Source organism: Vicia villosa, linkage group LG1 (assembly GCF_029867415.1).
Source record: "Vicia villosa cultivar HV-30 ecotype Madison, WI linkage group LG1, Vvil1.0, whole genome shotgun sequence".
Lineage (NCBI taxonomy): Eukaryota > Viridiplantae > Streptophyta > Magnoliopsida > Fabales > Fabaceae > Vicia > Vicia villosa.
This window is the reverse complement of record NC_081180.1, coordinates 231,117,629-231,133,800: the sequence shown is the minus strand read 5'-3', so window position 1 is coordinate 231,133,800 and position 16,172 is coordinate 231,117,629.

The window sequence follows — 16,172 nt, the reverse complement described above, 5'->3', positions numbered from 1 at the left end:
TATGCTTCTGAGCGTGATTCCATGACTTCAGTGCTTCTGCTTCTGAACTCAAGTTTTTCTGATGCTCCTAATAGACCATGTTCTGATTCTGCTTGACCATCTTCTGATGTCTTGCCAGACCATGTGCTGAAGTTGCATACTGAACCTTCTGAGTCAAAGCTTCTTAGCGCTGATTTGTGCATACTCTTTATATATTTCCTGAAAAGGAAATTGCATAGGATTAGAGTACCACATTATCTTGAGCAAAATTCATATATATTGTTATCATCAAAACTAAGATTATTGATCAGAACAATTCTTGTTCTAACAATCTCCCCCTTTTTGATGATGACAAAAACATATATAAATGATATGAATTTGCAATCAGAATAACAGACGGCAAAAGACAATTACACAGTAATAGCATAAGCATATAAACATAATGTGAATGTGTCTCCCCCTGAGATTAACAATCTCCCCCTGAAATTAATACTAGAAGAATTTTATAAATAAAAGACTTCCCTGAGTATTTCAGTAGAGACAATCACATATGCTTGAACTTCAGAACATTCACTACTTCTGATTTCTGCTTCCATAGGACAGCTTCAGAACATTGAATTTCTTTAGATCCTCAGAACATTCACAGCTTCTGATTCCTGCTTCCATCGGACAGCTTCAGAACTTGAATTTCTTTGATCCTCGGAACATTCACAGCTTCTGATTCCTGCTTCCATCGGACAGCTTCAGAACTTGAATTTCTTTGATCCTCGGAACATTCATAGCTTCTGATTCCTGCTTCCATCGGACAGCTTCAGAACTTGAATTTCTTTGATCCTCGGAACATTCACAGCTTTTGATTCTTGCTTCCAGCGGACAGCTTCAGAGCTTGAATTTTTTCTTGAATTATTCCATGCTAGATTGTATCAGAATATTGTTGAATGTACTTGAGCATCTTCAGAGCATCTTCTACATTCTGAAATGTTACAGAACAAACTCCACAACAAAAGTTGTAGCATGAATAAATCATAACTTATCACATATATATATCAGAACATACACAATGCATCAGATTATATATGATAAGATATAGGATTATCAGAACATGTTAAGAACATAAAATAAGTTAATGCATATTCTATCAGAATATCATCACACTTCTGTTAGAACAAGATTTGTTCTGATCAATTATCTTAGTTTTGATGATAACAATAATATGAATTTTGCTTAAGATTATATGGTACTCTAATCCAATGCAATTTCCTTTTCAGGAAATATATATAAAGAGTACGCATAATTCAGCGCTCAGAAGCTTTGTCTCAAAGGGTTCAGCATGCAACATCAGAACATGGTCTGGCAAGACATCAGAAGATGGTCGAAGCAGAATCAGAACATGGGTCTATGGAAGCATCAGAAGAACAAGAGATCAGAAGCACTGAAGCTCAGAAGATGGTATCACGCTCAGAAGCACTTCAAGGTCAGAAGATCAGAAGATGCTATGCACCAAGCTGTTTGACTCTGATGATATTCAAACGTTGTATTCACAAACATCAGATCAGAAGAAAGTACAAGTGGCAAGCTACGCTGACTGACAAAAGGAACGTTAAAAGCTACTAAAGGCTACGTCAGTAGACACAGCGTGAACAAGGCTCGAGGTAGTTGACAAAAGCGTATAACATTAAATGCGATGCTGTACGGAACACGCAAAGCATTAAATGCATTCAACGGTCATCTTCTCCCACGCCTATAAATATGAAGTTCTGATGAGAAGCAAGGTTAACATTTTCTGAACAAGGTTATTCAAAAAACACTTGCTGAAACGCTGTTCAAATCTAAACTCAGAATCTTCATCTTCATTAAAGCTCACTACATTGCTGTTGTAATATATTAGTGAGATTAAGCTTAAACGATTAAGAGAAATATCACAGTTGTGATTATCGCTTTTAAGAAGCATTTGTAAACTCTTAGAATTGATTACATTAAGTTGTAAGTAACTAGAGTGATCGTGTGGATCAGAATACTCTAGGAAGTCTTAGGAGTGAACTAAGCAGATTATAACTAGAGTGATCGTGTTGATCAGTAGACTCTAGAAAAGTCTTAGAGGGTATCTAAGCAGTTGTTCCTGGAGTGATCAGTGTGTGATCAGAAGACTCTGGAAGACTTAGTTGCTGACTAAGTGGAAAACCATTGTAATCCGTGCGATTAGTGGATTAAATCCTCAGTTGAGGTAAATCATCTCTGCGGGGGTGGACTGGAGTAGTTTAGTTAACAACGAACCAGGATAAAAATAACTGTGCAATTTATTTTTATCTGTCAAGTTTTTAAAGCTACACTTATTCAAACCCCCCCTTTCTAAGTGTTTTTCTATCCTTCAATTGGCATCAGAGCGCCGGTTCTAAGGTGCAAGCACTTAACCGTGTTTAGAAAAGATTCAGGAAGAGAAAAACGCTTCAGTAAAAGATGGTTGATGAAAGTGAAAAGTCTACACCTACACCTGCATCTACATCTGGCTCTGCTGAGCAATACAACGGTAACAATGGTTATACTAGACCGCCGGTATTTGATGGTGAAAACTTTGAATACTGGAAAGATAAACTGGAAAGTTACTTTCTGGGTCTAGATGGTGATCTATGGGATCTTCTGATGGATGGTTACAAACATCCAGTAAATGCCAGTGGCGTAAAGCTGTCAAGGCAAGAAATGAATGATGATCAGAAGAAGCTTTTCAGGAATCATCATAAATGCAGAACTGTTTTACTGAATGCTATCTCTCATGCTGAGTATGAGAAGATATCTAACAGGGAAACGGCCTATGACATATATGAGTCCTTGAAAATGACTCATGAAGGAAATGCTCAAGTCAAGGAGACTAAAGCTCTAGCTTTAATCCAGAAGTATGAAGCCTTCAAGATGGAGGATGATGAAGACATTGAAAAGATGTTTTCAAGATTTCAAACTCTTACTGCTGGATTGAGAGTTCTTGACAAGGGATACACCAAGGCTGATCACGTAAAGAAGATCATCAGAAGCTTACCCAGAAGATGGGGTCCTATGGTGACTGCATTCAAGATTGCAAAGAATCTGAATGAAGTTTCTCTGGAAGAGCTTATCAGTGCCTTGAGAAGTCATGAAATAGAGCTGGACGCAAATGAGCCTCAAAAGAAAGGTAAGTCTATTGCATTAAAATCTAATATCAAGAAATGCACTAACGCTTTTCAGGCCAGAGAAGAAGATCCTGAAGAATCAGAATCTGAAGAAGAAGATGAACTGTCCCTGATCTCCAGAAGGCTAAATCAACTCTGGAAGACCAAGCAAAGGAAGTTCAGAGGCTTCAGAAGTTCAAAGAAATTTGAACGTGGAGAATCTTCTGATGATAGAAGATTTGACAAGAAGAAGGTCATGTGCTATGAATGCAATGAGCCTGGACACTACAAGAATGAATGTCCAAATCTTCAGAAGGAAAATCCCAAGAAGAAGTTTCATAAGAAGAAAAGTCTTATGGCAACCTGGGATGAGTCAGAAGATGATTCAGACTCTGAAGATGAGCAGGCTAACTGTGCGCTGATGGCGACAGAAGATGACGGATCAGAATCTACATCAGAATTAGATTCTGAAGAGGTATTTTCTGAACTTACTAGAGATGAGTTAGTTTCCGGTCTAACTGAACTACTGGAACTCAAGTCTCAGATTAGTCTCAAATACAAAAAGCTGAAAAAGCAATTTGAATTTGAAACAAAGAAGCTTGAGTTGGAGAATTCTGAATTAAAAGAAAAACTTTTAAAATTATCCAATAATGTTGGATCCCCTTCTGATTCAGAAAAATCCACTCCTAGTCTAAACCATATTCTGAAAGAATATGATTTAAGTTTCAGGAAGTTCTTATCTAGAAGTATTGGCAGAAGTCAGCTAGCTTCTATGATATATGCTGTGTCTGGAAACAAAAGAGTCGGCATTGGTTTTGAGGGTGAAACCCCATACAAACTTGAACCTGTTGATGAAATGAAAATCACATACAAGCCATTGTATGATCAGTTCAAGTATGGCCACTCCCATGATATTAGGCACACTTCACATGCTCAAAGTTTTCACATAACACACACCAAAAAGCATGTGACACAACCTAGGAAATATCATGAAACTCACATTAAAAATTATCATGCTGTTCCTCCTATTGCTTACAATGTTAAACCCAAGTTCAATCAGAACTTGAGAAAATCTAACAAGAAAGGACCCAAGAAAATGTGGGTACCTAAGGATAAGATTATTCCTATTGCAGATATCCTTGACTGCAAAAAGGACAAAGCACAACATGTCATGGTACCTGGACTCTGGATGCTCGCGACACATGACAGGAAGAAGGTCTATGTTCCAAGACCTGGTGTTTAAGTCTGGAGGAGAAGTCAAGTTTGGAGGAGATCAGAAGGGCAAGATAATTGGCTCTGGAATTATAAAGTCTGGTAACTCTCCTTCCATTTCTAATGTACTTCTTGTGGAAGGATTAACACATAACCTCTTATCTATCAGTCAATTGAGTGACAATGGTTATGATATAATCTTTAATCAAGAGTCTTGCAAGGCTGTAAATCAGAAGGATGGCTCAATCCTATTTACAGGCAAGAGGAAGAACAACATTTATAAGACAGATCTGCAAGATCTTATGAGTCAGAAGGTGACTTGTCTTATGTCTGTTTCTGAAGAGCAGTGGGTCTGGCACAGAAGATTAGGTCATGCTAGTTTGAGAAAGATTTCTCAGATTAACAAACTGAATCTGGTCAGAGGACTCCCTAATCTGAAATTCAAATCAGATGCTCTTTGTGAAGCATGTCAGAAGGGCAAGTTCTCCAAACCTGCATTCAAGTCCAAGAATGTTGTTTCTACCTCAAGGCCATTAGAACTCTTGCACATTGATCTGTTTGGCCCAGTCAAAACAGCATCTGTCAGAGGGAAGAAATATGGATTAGTCATCGTAGATGATTATAGCCGCTGGACATGGGTAAAATTCTTGAAACACAAGGATGAGACTCATTCAGTGTTCTTTGATTTCTGCATTCAGATTCAATCTGAAAAAGAGTGTAAAATCATAAAGGTTAGAAGTGATCATGGTGGTGAATTTGAGAACAGATCCTTTGAAGAGTTCTTCAAAGAAAATGGTATTGCCCATGATTTCTCTTGTCCTAGAACTCCACAGCAAAATGGGGTTGTAGAACGAAAGAATAGGACTCTGCAAGAAATGGCCAGAACCATGATCAATGAAACCAATATGGCTAAGCATTTCTGGGCAGAAGCAATAAACACTGCTTGCTATATTCAGAATAGAATCTCTATCAGACCTATTCTAAATAAGACTCCCTATGAATTGTGGAAGAATAGAAAGCCCAACATTTCATATTTCCATCCTTTTGGATGTGTATGCTTTATTCTGAACACTAAAGATCATCTTGGTAAGTTTGATTCCAAAGCATAAAAATGTTTCCTTCTTGGATATTCTGAACGCTCAAAAGGCTACAGAGTATACAATACTGAAACATTGATTGTAGAAGAATCAATCAATATCAGGTTTGATGATAAGCTTGGTTCTGAAAAACCAAAGCAGTTTGATAATTTTGCAGATTGTGATATTGATATATCAGAAGTTGTTGAGCCAAGAAGCAACGCATCAGAAGCAGAGCTCCTCAGAAGCAAAGAATCTGAAGATCAAGTATCAGCTTCTCTGGAGGATCTAAGCATTTCTGAAGAACCATCTGTCAGAAGATCATCCAGACTCATCTCTGGTCATTCAGAAGATGTCATTCTTGGAAAGAAGGATGATCCAATCAGAACAAGAGCATTCCTTAAGAACAATGCAGATTGTCAATTAGGTCTTGTATCTTTGATCGAGCCAACTTCTGTTGATCATGCTCTAGAAGATCCAGACTGGATAATTGCTATGCAAGAAGAACTGAATCAGTTTACAAGGAATGATGTTTGGGATCTTGTTCCTAGACCAGATGGATTCAATATAATCGGCACAAATTGGGTCTTCAGAAACAAGCTCAGAATGAGAAGATGAGAAATTCTTACGTATGAGTATCCTTTGATATGAAATTTTTTTTAAGAAGTTCTGATAGATATCAATTAGAAATTGTGATTCAGTTATTACTAACGTTTCAGTGTCTAAGTTGATTCAGAATCTCTATAAAAGCAAAACAGCTGTAACTGGCTATTCAGATGGTAAACACGTGTTCACTATTCCTGGACAAGCGTGCGTGCAGTTGAGGGGACGTCTACTTAGGTAACTGTGCAAATCACGTCTTTTGTCATTATTATCTCTCCTCATGTCACGTAACATTAAATGCTTTTCATCATTTACTCTCTTTCAGTTTTCTTTTTATACTCTTCAAACGTTTCTTTTCCCTCTCATATTTCTCTCTCTCTGCATTCGGTTTCTTTTTCGTCTCTCTCTCTTTTCATATCATAAACCCTAGCAGTTTCCAATATCTGAAAATTCATCATGAATCCATCGTCAAGCTCTGGGAATCAAGACAATGATAGGAAACAAAAGAGAAAGGCATCTGCTGAACCAGAAACCAAACCTAAAAGAGTTAGGATCTCCTATGACCCTCTCAAAGTGTATCAACCCCTTGACGGTTCCCCTCAATCACCCCCCTCTTCAAAGACCTCCACCACCTCTTCCTCCTCATTCATCCTCTCGGAACCACCTTCTTCACCATCTGATATCTCCTCTCCTTCAACCCTTCCATCAGATATTTCTTCATCTCTCTCATACCCTTTTCCCACCAGAACACCTAATCCCTATAGTGTTGTTCTTCCCGACTCAAGGTTCACTGTCAACCCTCCAACCCCTACCACTCAAACATATCTGGAGCTTTTACATGCTGATGTAAATGGCTGGTTGGAGATTCTAGGTGCTGCTCACCTTAATCATCTGGATGAGTATGCTACAAACAACCTTTGGAATACCTTTCGTCAGGATTTTCTGGATAAGGCTACAGACACTCAGAGAAGGATTATGTCTGAAGCTCCTGGTGTTCGTGGTCTCCGGTTGGAAGTTGGTGAGAGCAGCCATCACCATCTCATCAGGAACAGAAATGTTCTTGAAAGGAAGATACCAGCAGATGAGTTGGAAGAAGAAAATCTCTGCAGAGACATCGTGGTGTGGAGACCATGGTTTCCTGTGCTGACTGGAGATTTTCAGTGGCTGTTCAACTGGTTCAGAATGAACCCTTCTGAAAAAGCACCTCACATGGTCTTTCCAGTAGTGGTTTATCGTGCTGAAGTTGCTGGTCCTACTCCTCCAACAAACCTAGCAGCTATTCTTCAAGCATTGGAAGATGGAACTTCTGAGCTGCCTGAACCAGAATATGCTAAGGCTACTTCTGAGTCAGACTCAGATGAGGAAATGGAAGATGCACAAGCTGAAGATCTTCCAGAAGATCACCCTGCTGAGATTGCTGTCCCTCTGGGCAGAAATACTGGTGCTTCTTCTTCTGGTGAAACCTCAGCTCTGATGGAGACCATGGAAACTCTTCATCAGAATCAAGCTATGCTGGCTTCTCGTTTGGACGCGCAAGAAGCAGCCAATGCTGAGTTTCGTTCCTTCATGACAAGGCAAGCTACAAGCACTGACGGGATTCATGATGTTCTGGCGCGGATTTTGCGTAGGCTAGGATCTTAGTCTTTTGGTCTTTGTAGTTTCCTCTCCTTGTTGCATCTGTTTTCCTGCATTCCGTTCTTGTAATCCTTGTTTTATTATCAATGAAAAATCTTCTTTGCTTTTACTTTCCAGCGTTTTTTTGTTTTATGCATCTAAATCTTTTGAAATATTCTTTTTGATGTTATGACAAAAAGGGGGAGAAGATAAATGATAAATGATTTGATTAAATCTATCAGTTGCTGGGTAAAGCTCCCACACATTTACTAACAAGAACTGCAAGTTCTACATGGTTTAAGTGTTTTGCAGGTATACTGAAGAGAATCTTCAAAGCAAACACAAGAAGCAAAACCATGGAAACTGAAGCAAGCTGAGTGCTGTCAAGCTTCAGAAATCAGAAGCAAGAAAGAAGAATGAATCAGAAGCACTGATAATAGAATTTGATCTATATTTGTCTATTTATTCTGACAAAATTCTATTTGCTCTGATACATATAATGTTATGGCTCTGATAAATTATTTGCTCTGATACATTATTTCAGCCTATATGGCTCTGATTCATATAATGTGTTCAAACATACATTTTATGTTCTAACTCGTTCATGCTGACTTTTGTCGTTTAGTTTTTGTTCTGTAACATTTCAGGATGTAGAGATGCTCAGATGATGCTCTGGTACATTCAACAATGTTCTGATACAAATCTAGCATGAAGTGATGTTGGTAGAAATTCAAAGCTCTGAAGCTATCCGAGGGAAGCAGAAATCAGAGGCTGCGAATGTTCTAAAGATCCAGAAAACTCAAGTTCTGAAGCTGTCCTGAATGGAAGCAGAAATCAGAAGCTGTGAATGTTCAGAAGATCAAAGAAATTCAAGTTCTGAAGCTGTCCTGAATGGAAGCAGAAATCAGAAGCTGTGAATGTTCAGAAGATCAAAGAAATTCAAGTTCTGAAGCTGTCCTAGATGGAAGCAGGAATCAGAAGCTGTGAGTGTTCTAGGGATCTAAGGAAATTCTAGTTCTGAAGCTGTCCAATGGAAGCAGAAGTCAGAAGCTATGAATTCTCTGAAGACAAGAAGCTTATATGATCGTCTCTACCGAAATAATCAGGGAAGTCTTTTATTAAAGTTCTTCAAGTATTTATTTCAGGGGGAGATTATTTATCTCAGGGGGAGATTGTTAATCTCAGGGGGAGACATATTCATATGCTTATGCTATAGCTGTGTAATTTGTCTTTTGCCGTCTATTCTTTCTGATCGCAAATTCATATCATTTATATATGTTTTTGTCATCATCAAAAAGGGGGAGATTGTTAGAACAAGATTTGTTCTGATCAATTATCTTAGTTTTGATGATAACAATAATATGAATTTTGCTTAAGATTATATGGTACTCTAATCCAATGCAATTTCCTTTTCAGGAAATATATATAAAGAGTACGCATAATTCAGCGCTCAGAAGCTTTGTCTCAAAGGGTTCAGCATGCAACATCAGAACATGGTCTGGCAAGACATCAGAAGATGGTCGAAGCAGAATCAGAACATGGGTCTATGGAAGCATCAGAAGAACAAGAGATCAGAAGCACTGATGCTCAGAAGATGGTATCACGCTCAGAAGCACTTCAAGGTCAGAAGATCAGAAGATGCTATGCACCAAGCTGTTTGACTCTGATGATATTCAAACGTTGTATTCACAAACATCAGATCAGAAGAAAGTACAAGTGGCAAGCTACGCTGACTGACAAAAGGAACGTTAAAAGCTACTAAAGGCTACGTCAGTAGACACAGCGTGAACAAGGCTCGAGGTAGTTGACAAAAGCGTATAACATTAAATGCGATGCTGTACGGAACACGCAAAGCATTAAATGCATTCAACGGTCATCTTCTCCCACGCCTATAAATATGAAGTTCTGATGAGAAGCAAGGTTAACATTTTCTGAACAAGGTTATTCAAAAAACACTTGCTGAAACGCTGTTCAAATCTAAACTCAGAATCTTCATCTTCATTAAAGCTCACTACATTGCTGTTGTAATATATTAGTGAGATTAAGCTTAAACGATTAAGAGAAATATCACAGTTGTGATTATCGCTTTTAAGAAGCATTTGTAAACTCTTAGAATTGATTACATTAAGTTGTAAGTAACTAGAGTGATCGTGTGGATCAGAATACTCTAGGAAGTCTTAGGAGTGAACTAAGCAGATTATAACTAGAGTGATCGTGTTGATCAGTAGACTCTAGAAAAGTCTTAGAGGGTATCTAAGCAGTTGTTCCTGGAGTGATCAGTGTGTGATCAGAAGACTCTGGAAGACTTAGTTGCTGACTAAGTGGAAAACCATTGTAATCCGTGCGATTAGTGGATTAAATCCTCAGTTGAGGTAAATCATCTCTGCGGGGGTGGACTGGAGTAGTTTAGTTAACAACGAACCAGGATAAAAATAACTGTGCAATTTATTTTTATCTGTCAAGTTTTTAAAGCTACACTTATTCAAACCCCCCCTTTCTAAGTGTTTTTCTATCCTTCAACTTCTTTCTTCCTGCTTCTGATTTTGAAGCTTCATAGCACTCAGCTTGCTTCAGTTTCCATGAGCATATTCCTTTTACAGAATTTGCGATTCCTCATGATTTTGCTTTTAATGTTGAGCTTTCAATCCTGCAAAACAACTTAGAAACATATGAAGCTTGCAGCTTCTGTTAGTAATGTGGGGGCTTTCTTCCCAGCAACTGCTAATATAAATCAAATCATTTATCACTATTTCTCCCCCTTTTTGTCATAACATCAAAAAGGATGTAAAAGATTCAGATGTAACCACAGGACAAATGGAAAGAGAACCAAATAGTCATTGATAAAATAAGCAGAAGTACAAGAGTTATGCAGAAAAAGCTTTTCATTGATTAAACCAACAGAATTACAAAAGATGTATGCTGAATACACAAGTGCAATAAGCAAAGAAAACTACAAGGACACAAGGACTACAACCCTAGCCTAGTCATAAGCTTGTCCAAACTAGAACCTCCACTGTAGGAGAGATGCATGAATTCAAGGAGGAAGTGAGAGACAGTTCACAGAAAGAGAGCTAATGTCGCAAACGGGGCTTTCTCTTAACATAGAAGTCAAGAACGTGATCCTTAACTTCATCCAGTATCTCAAGAAAGTCTTCTTCCTTTGGATAAATGTTGATAACAGCATCACAGAAGAGATCTGACTTGAGACTTCTTGGAATCTTGAGAGATCTGTCTTGAAATAAAAGTCAGCGATCCCCGATATTTGGGGAAGGAAACGTGGGGAAGGAAACGTTCTAGGGAAGGGAAACGTTTGACAAGATATAAAACGAAAAAGAAAGTAAGGGAAATGATGAATGGCATTTAATGTTACGTGACAAGAGGAGAGAGAAACTATGACAAATGAAGTGATAGAACAGTTACCTAGGAAAGGCGCCTCCTCAACTGCACGCATGCTTGTCCAAATAGGGTAGACACGTGTTACCATCTGGAAAGCTAGATACAGCTGTATTTACTTTAAAAGATATTCTGAATCAACTTAGACAATGAAACGTTAGAAATAAACGAGTCACTACTTCTAATTGATTTAAGATCAGAACTTCTTATAAAACATTAATCCAATCTCATTTCAGAAGATAGCCATACATAAGATTTTCTTATCTTCTCATTCTGGGCATAAATCCATACTGATATTCTTCAGAATGAACTTAAACCTATCTTCAGCCAGGGGTTTTGTAAAGATATCAGCCCACTGATGGTCTGTATCCACAAAGTTTAAAGATAAAACACCCTTCTGAACATAGTCCCTTATGAAATGATGTTTAATCTCAATGTGTTTAGCTTTTGAATGTAAGATAGGATTCTTAGATAAACATATAGCAGAAGTATTATCACAGAAGATAGGAATGTTATTCTCAAATATTTGATAATCTTCTAACTGACTTTTCATCCAGAGCATTTGTGTGCTACAACCAGCAGCAGCAACATATTCTGCTTCTGTTGTTGAAAGAGCAATGGTTGCTTGCTTCTTGCTGTACCAGGAGATTAGGTGACTTCCAAGAAATTGACAACTTCCAGAAGTACTCTTCCTTTCAATTCTATCTCCAGCATAGTCAGCATCACAGAATCCTACTAAGTTGTATTCTTCAGATAATCTGTAGACTAAACCAACATTAGTAGTACCTTTCAAATACCTTAGAATTCTCTTAACAGCAGTTAAGTGAGATTCTCTAGGATCTGATTGGAATCTAGCACACAAACAAACACTGAACAGAATGTCAGGTCTAGAAGCAGTTAAATATAGAAGAGATCCAATCATACCTCTGTACAACTTCTGATCTACCTTCTTACTTACCTCATCCTTACCTAGTATGCATGTTGGATGCATAGGAGTTTTGGCTTCTTTGCAGTCAGAAAGATTAAACTTCTTCAGAAGTTCTTTCACATACTTGGTTTGATGAACATACGTTCCTTCTGATGTTTGATTGATTTGAATCCCAAGGAAATACTTGAGTTCACCCATCATGCTCATCTCAAACTCAGCCTGCATAGACTCGGCAAACTCCTTTCCAAGTGTAGCATTAGATGTTCCAAAGATAATATCATCAACATATATTTGACAAATTAAAATATCCTTTTTAAATGTTTTACAGAAGAGAGTAGTGTCCACTTTTCCTCTAGTGAAACCATTTTCCAGAAGGAAAGAACTCAAACGTTCATACCAAGCTCTAGGAGCTTGTTTCAATCCGTATAATGATTTCTTTAATTTAAAAACATGATTTGGAGACATGTAGTCTTCAAAACCAGGAGGTTGATGGACATAAACTTCTTCATCTATGTAACCAGTTAAGAAGGCACTCTTAACATCCATCTGATAAAGAGTGATGTTGTGTTGAGTGGCAAAAGAAATTAATAGACGAATAGATTCTAACCTGGCCACTGGTGCAAAGGTTTCTGTATAGTCAATCCCTTCTTGCTGACTATAACCCTGAGCCACCAGTCTGGCTTTGTTTCTTACCACTTCACCTTTCTCACTCAGCTTGTTTCTGAAAACCCATTTTGTTCCTATAATATTGAATCCTTTAGGTCTTGGAACAAGATCCCAAACATCATTCCTTGTAAATTGATTTAACTCTTCTTGCATGGCAATTATCCAGTCTGTATCTTCTAGAGCTTGATCAACAGAAGTTGGCTCGATCAGAGAAACCAGACCTAATTGACATTCAGCATTGTTCTTGAGGAATGCTCTTGTTCTGATAGGATCATCTTTCTTTCCAATAATGACATCTTCTGAGTGAGCAGATGTGAGTCTAGATGATCTTCTGATAGTTGGTTCTTCAGAAATTCTCAGATTTTCCAAGGATGCAGCAACTTGATCTTCTGATTCTTTGCTGCTTTAGTTTTCAGCTTCTGAAACTTTTCTTCTTGGTTCTTCAACTTCTGAGATATCAATATCAATATCTGCAAAATTTTCAAACTGCTTTGGCTTTTCTAGACCAAGCTTATCATCAAACCTGATATTGATTGATTCTTCTACAACCAATGTTTCAGTATTGTATACTCTGTAGCCTTTAGAGCGTTCAGAATATCCAAGAAGGAAACACTTTTGTGCCTTAGAATCAAACTTACCTAGATGATCTTTAGTGTTCAGAATAAAACAAACACATCCAAAAGGATGAAAATATGAAATGTTGGGATTTCTGTTCTTCCACAATTCATAAGGAGTCTTATTTAGAATAGGTCTTATAGAGATTCTATTCTGAATATAACATGCAGTGTTTATTGCTTCTGCCCAGAAGTGCTTAGCCATATTGGTTTCGTTGATCATGTTTCTGGCCATTTCTTGTAGAGTCCTATTCTTTCGTTCTACAACTCCATTTTGTCGTGGAGTTCTAGGACAAGAGAAATCATGGGCAATACCATTTTCTTGAAGAAATCCTTAAAGAATTTGTTCTCAAATTCACCACCATGATCACTTCTGACCTTTATGATTTTACACTCCTTCTCAGTTTGGGTCTGAGTGCAGAATTCAAATAACACTGAATGAGACTCATCCTTGTGTTTCAAGAACTTTACCCATGTCCAGCGGCTATAATCATCAACGATGACTAATCCATATTTCTTCCCTTTGACAGATGCTGTTTTGACTGGGCCAAACAGATCAATGTGCAAAAGTTCTAACGGCCTTGAGGAAGAGACAAAATTCTAAGACTTGAATGCAGGTTTGGAGAACTTGCCCTTCTGACATGCTTCACAAAGAGAATCTGATTTGTATTTCAGATTAGGGAGTCCTCTGACAAGATTTAGTTTGTTAATATGAGAAATCTTTCTCAAACTAGCATGTCCTAATCTTCTGTGCCAGACCCATTGCTCTTCAGAAACAGACATAAGACAAGTCACCTTCTGATTCTTAAGATCCTGAAGATCTGTCTTATAAATGTTGTTCTTTCTTTTGCCTGTAAATAGGATTGAGCCATCCTTCTGACTTACAGCCTTGCAAGACTTTTGATTAAAGATTATGTCATAACCATTGTCACTTAATTGACTTATGGACAATAAGTTATGAGCTAATCCATCTACTAGAAGAACATTAGAAATAGAGGGAGAGTTACAAGACTTTATAGTTCCTGAGCCAATAATTTTGCCCTTCTGATCTCCTCCAAACTTCACTTCTCCAGCAGATTTAAGCACCAGGTCTTGGAACATAGACCTTCTTCCTGCCATGTGTCACGAGCATCCAGAGTCCAGGTACCATGACATGTTGTGCTTTTCCTTCTTTGCAGCCAAGGATATCTGCAATAGGAATAATCTTTTCCTTAGGTACCCACATCTTCTTGGGTCCTTTCTTGTTAGTTTTCCTCAAGTTCTGATTGAACTTGGGTTTAGCATTATATGAAATAGGAGGAACAGAATGATAGTTTATGTTATGAGTTCCATGATATTTCTTAGGTTTTGTCACATGCTTCTTGGTGTGTGTTATGTGAAAGCTTTGAGCATGTGATGTGTGCCTAATATCATGGGAGTGGCCAAATTTAAATTGGTTATACAGAGGCTTGTATGATATTTTCATATCATCCACAGATTCAAGCTTGTATGGGATTTCACCCTCATAACCAATGCCAGATCTTTTGTTTCCTGACACATCATATATCATAGAAGCAAGTTGACTTCTGCCAATACTTCTAGATAAAAACTTTCTGAAACTTAAGTCATATTCTTTCAGAATATTGTTCAGACTTGGAGTAGATTTTTCAGAGACAGAAGGAGATCCAGTATTTTTGGATAAATTTAAAACTTTTTCCTTCAGTTCAGAATTTTCCACTTCAAGCTTCTTAATTTCAAATTCAAATAGCTTTTTCAGCTTCTTGTATTTGATACTAATCTGAGACTTGAGTTCCAGAAGTTCTGTTAGACTGGAAACTAACTCTTCTCTAGATAGTTCAGAAAATACCTCTTCAGAATCTGATTCTGATGTAGAGTCTGATCTGTCATCCATTGTGGCCATTAGTGCCAGATTTGCCTGCTCATCTTCAGAGTCTGATTCTGATTCTGAATCATCCCATGTTGCCATAAGACCTTTCTTCTTATGAAATTTCTTCTTGGGATTTTCCTTCTGAAGTTTTGGGCACTCACTTTTGAAGTGTCCTGGCTCATTGCATTCATAGCACACGACCTTTTTCTTGTCATTTCTTCTGCCTCCAGAAGATTCTCCTCTTTCAGGCTTCTTTGAGCTTTTGAAGCTCCTGAACCTCCTTTGCTTGCTTTTCCAAAGTTGATTGACTCTTCTGGAAATCATGGACAGTTCATCTTCTTCTTCTTCTGATTCTGATTCTTCAGAATCTTCTTCTTCAGCCTGAAAAGCGTTAGTGCATTTTTTAAAATTAGATTTTAATGCAATAGACTTACCTTTCTTCTGAGGTTCATTTACGTCAAGTTCAATCTCATGACTCCTCAGGGCACTGATCAGCTCTTCCAAAGAAACTTCATTCAGATTCTTCGCAATCTTGAATGCAGTCACCATTGGGCCCCATCTTCTGGGCAAGCTTCTGATGACTTTCTTTACATGATCAGCCTTGGTGTAGCCTTTATCCAGAACTCTCAATCCAGCAGTTAGAGTTTGAAATCTTGAGAACATCTTCTCAATATCTTCATCATCCTCCATCTTGAAGGCTTCATATTTCTGGATTAGAGCAAGAGCTTTAGTCTCCTTGACTTGAGCATTTCCCTCATGGGTCATTTTCAATGACTCATATATATCATGGGCAGTTTCCCTGTTAGATATCTTCGCATACTCAGCATGAGAGATAGCATTCAGCAAAACAGTCCTACATTTATGATGATTCTTGAAAAGCTTCTTCTGATCATCATCCATTTCTTGCCTTGTAAGCCTTACGCCACTGGCTTTCACTGGATGTTTGTAACCATCCATCAGAAGATCCCATAATTCACCATCTAGACCAAGAAAGTAACTTTCCAGTTTATCTTTCCAGTATTCAAAGTTTTCACCATCAAATACTGGTGGTCTAGTATAACCATTGTTACCATTGTATTG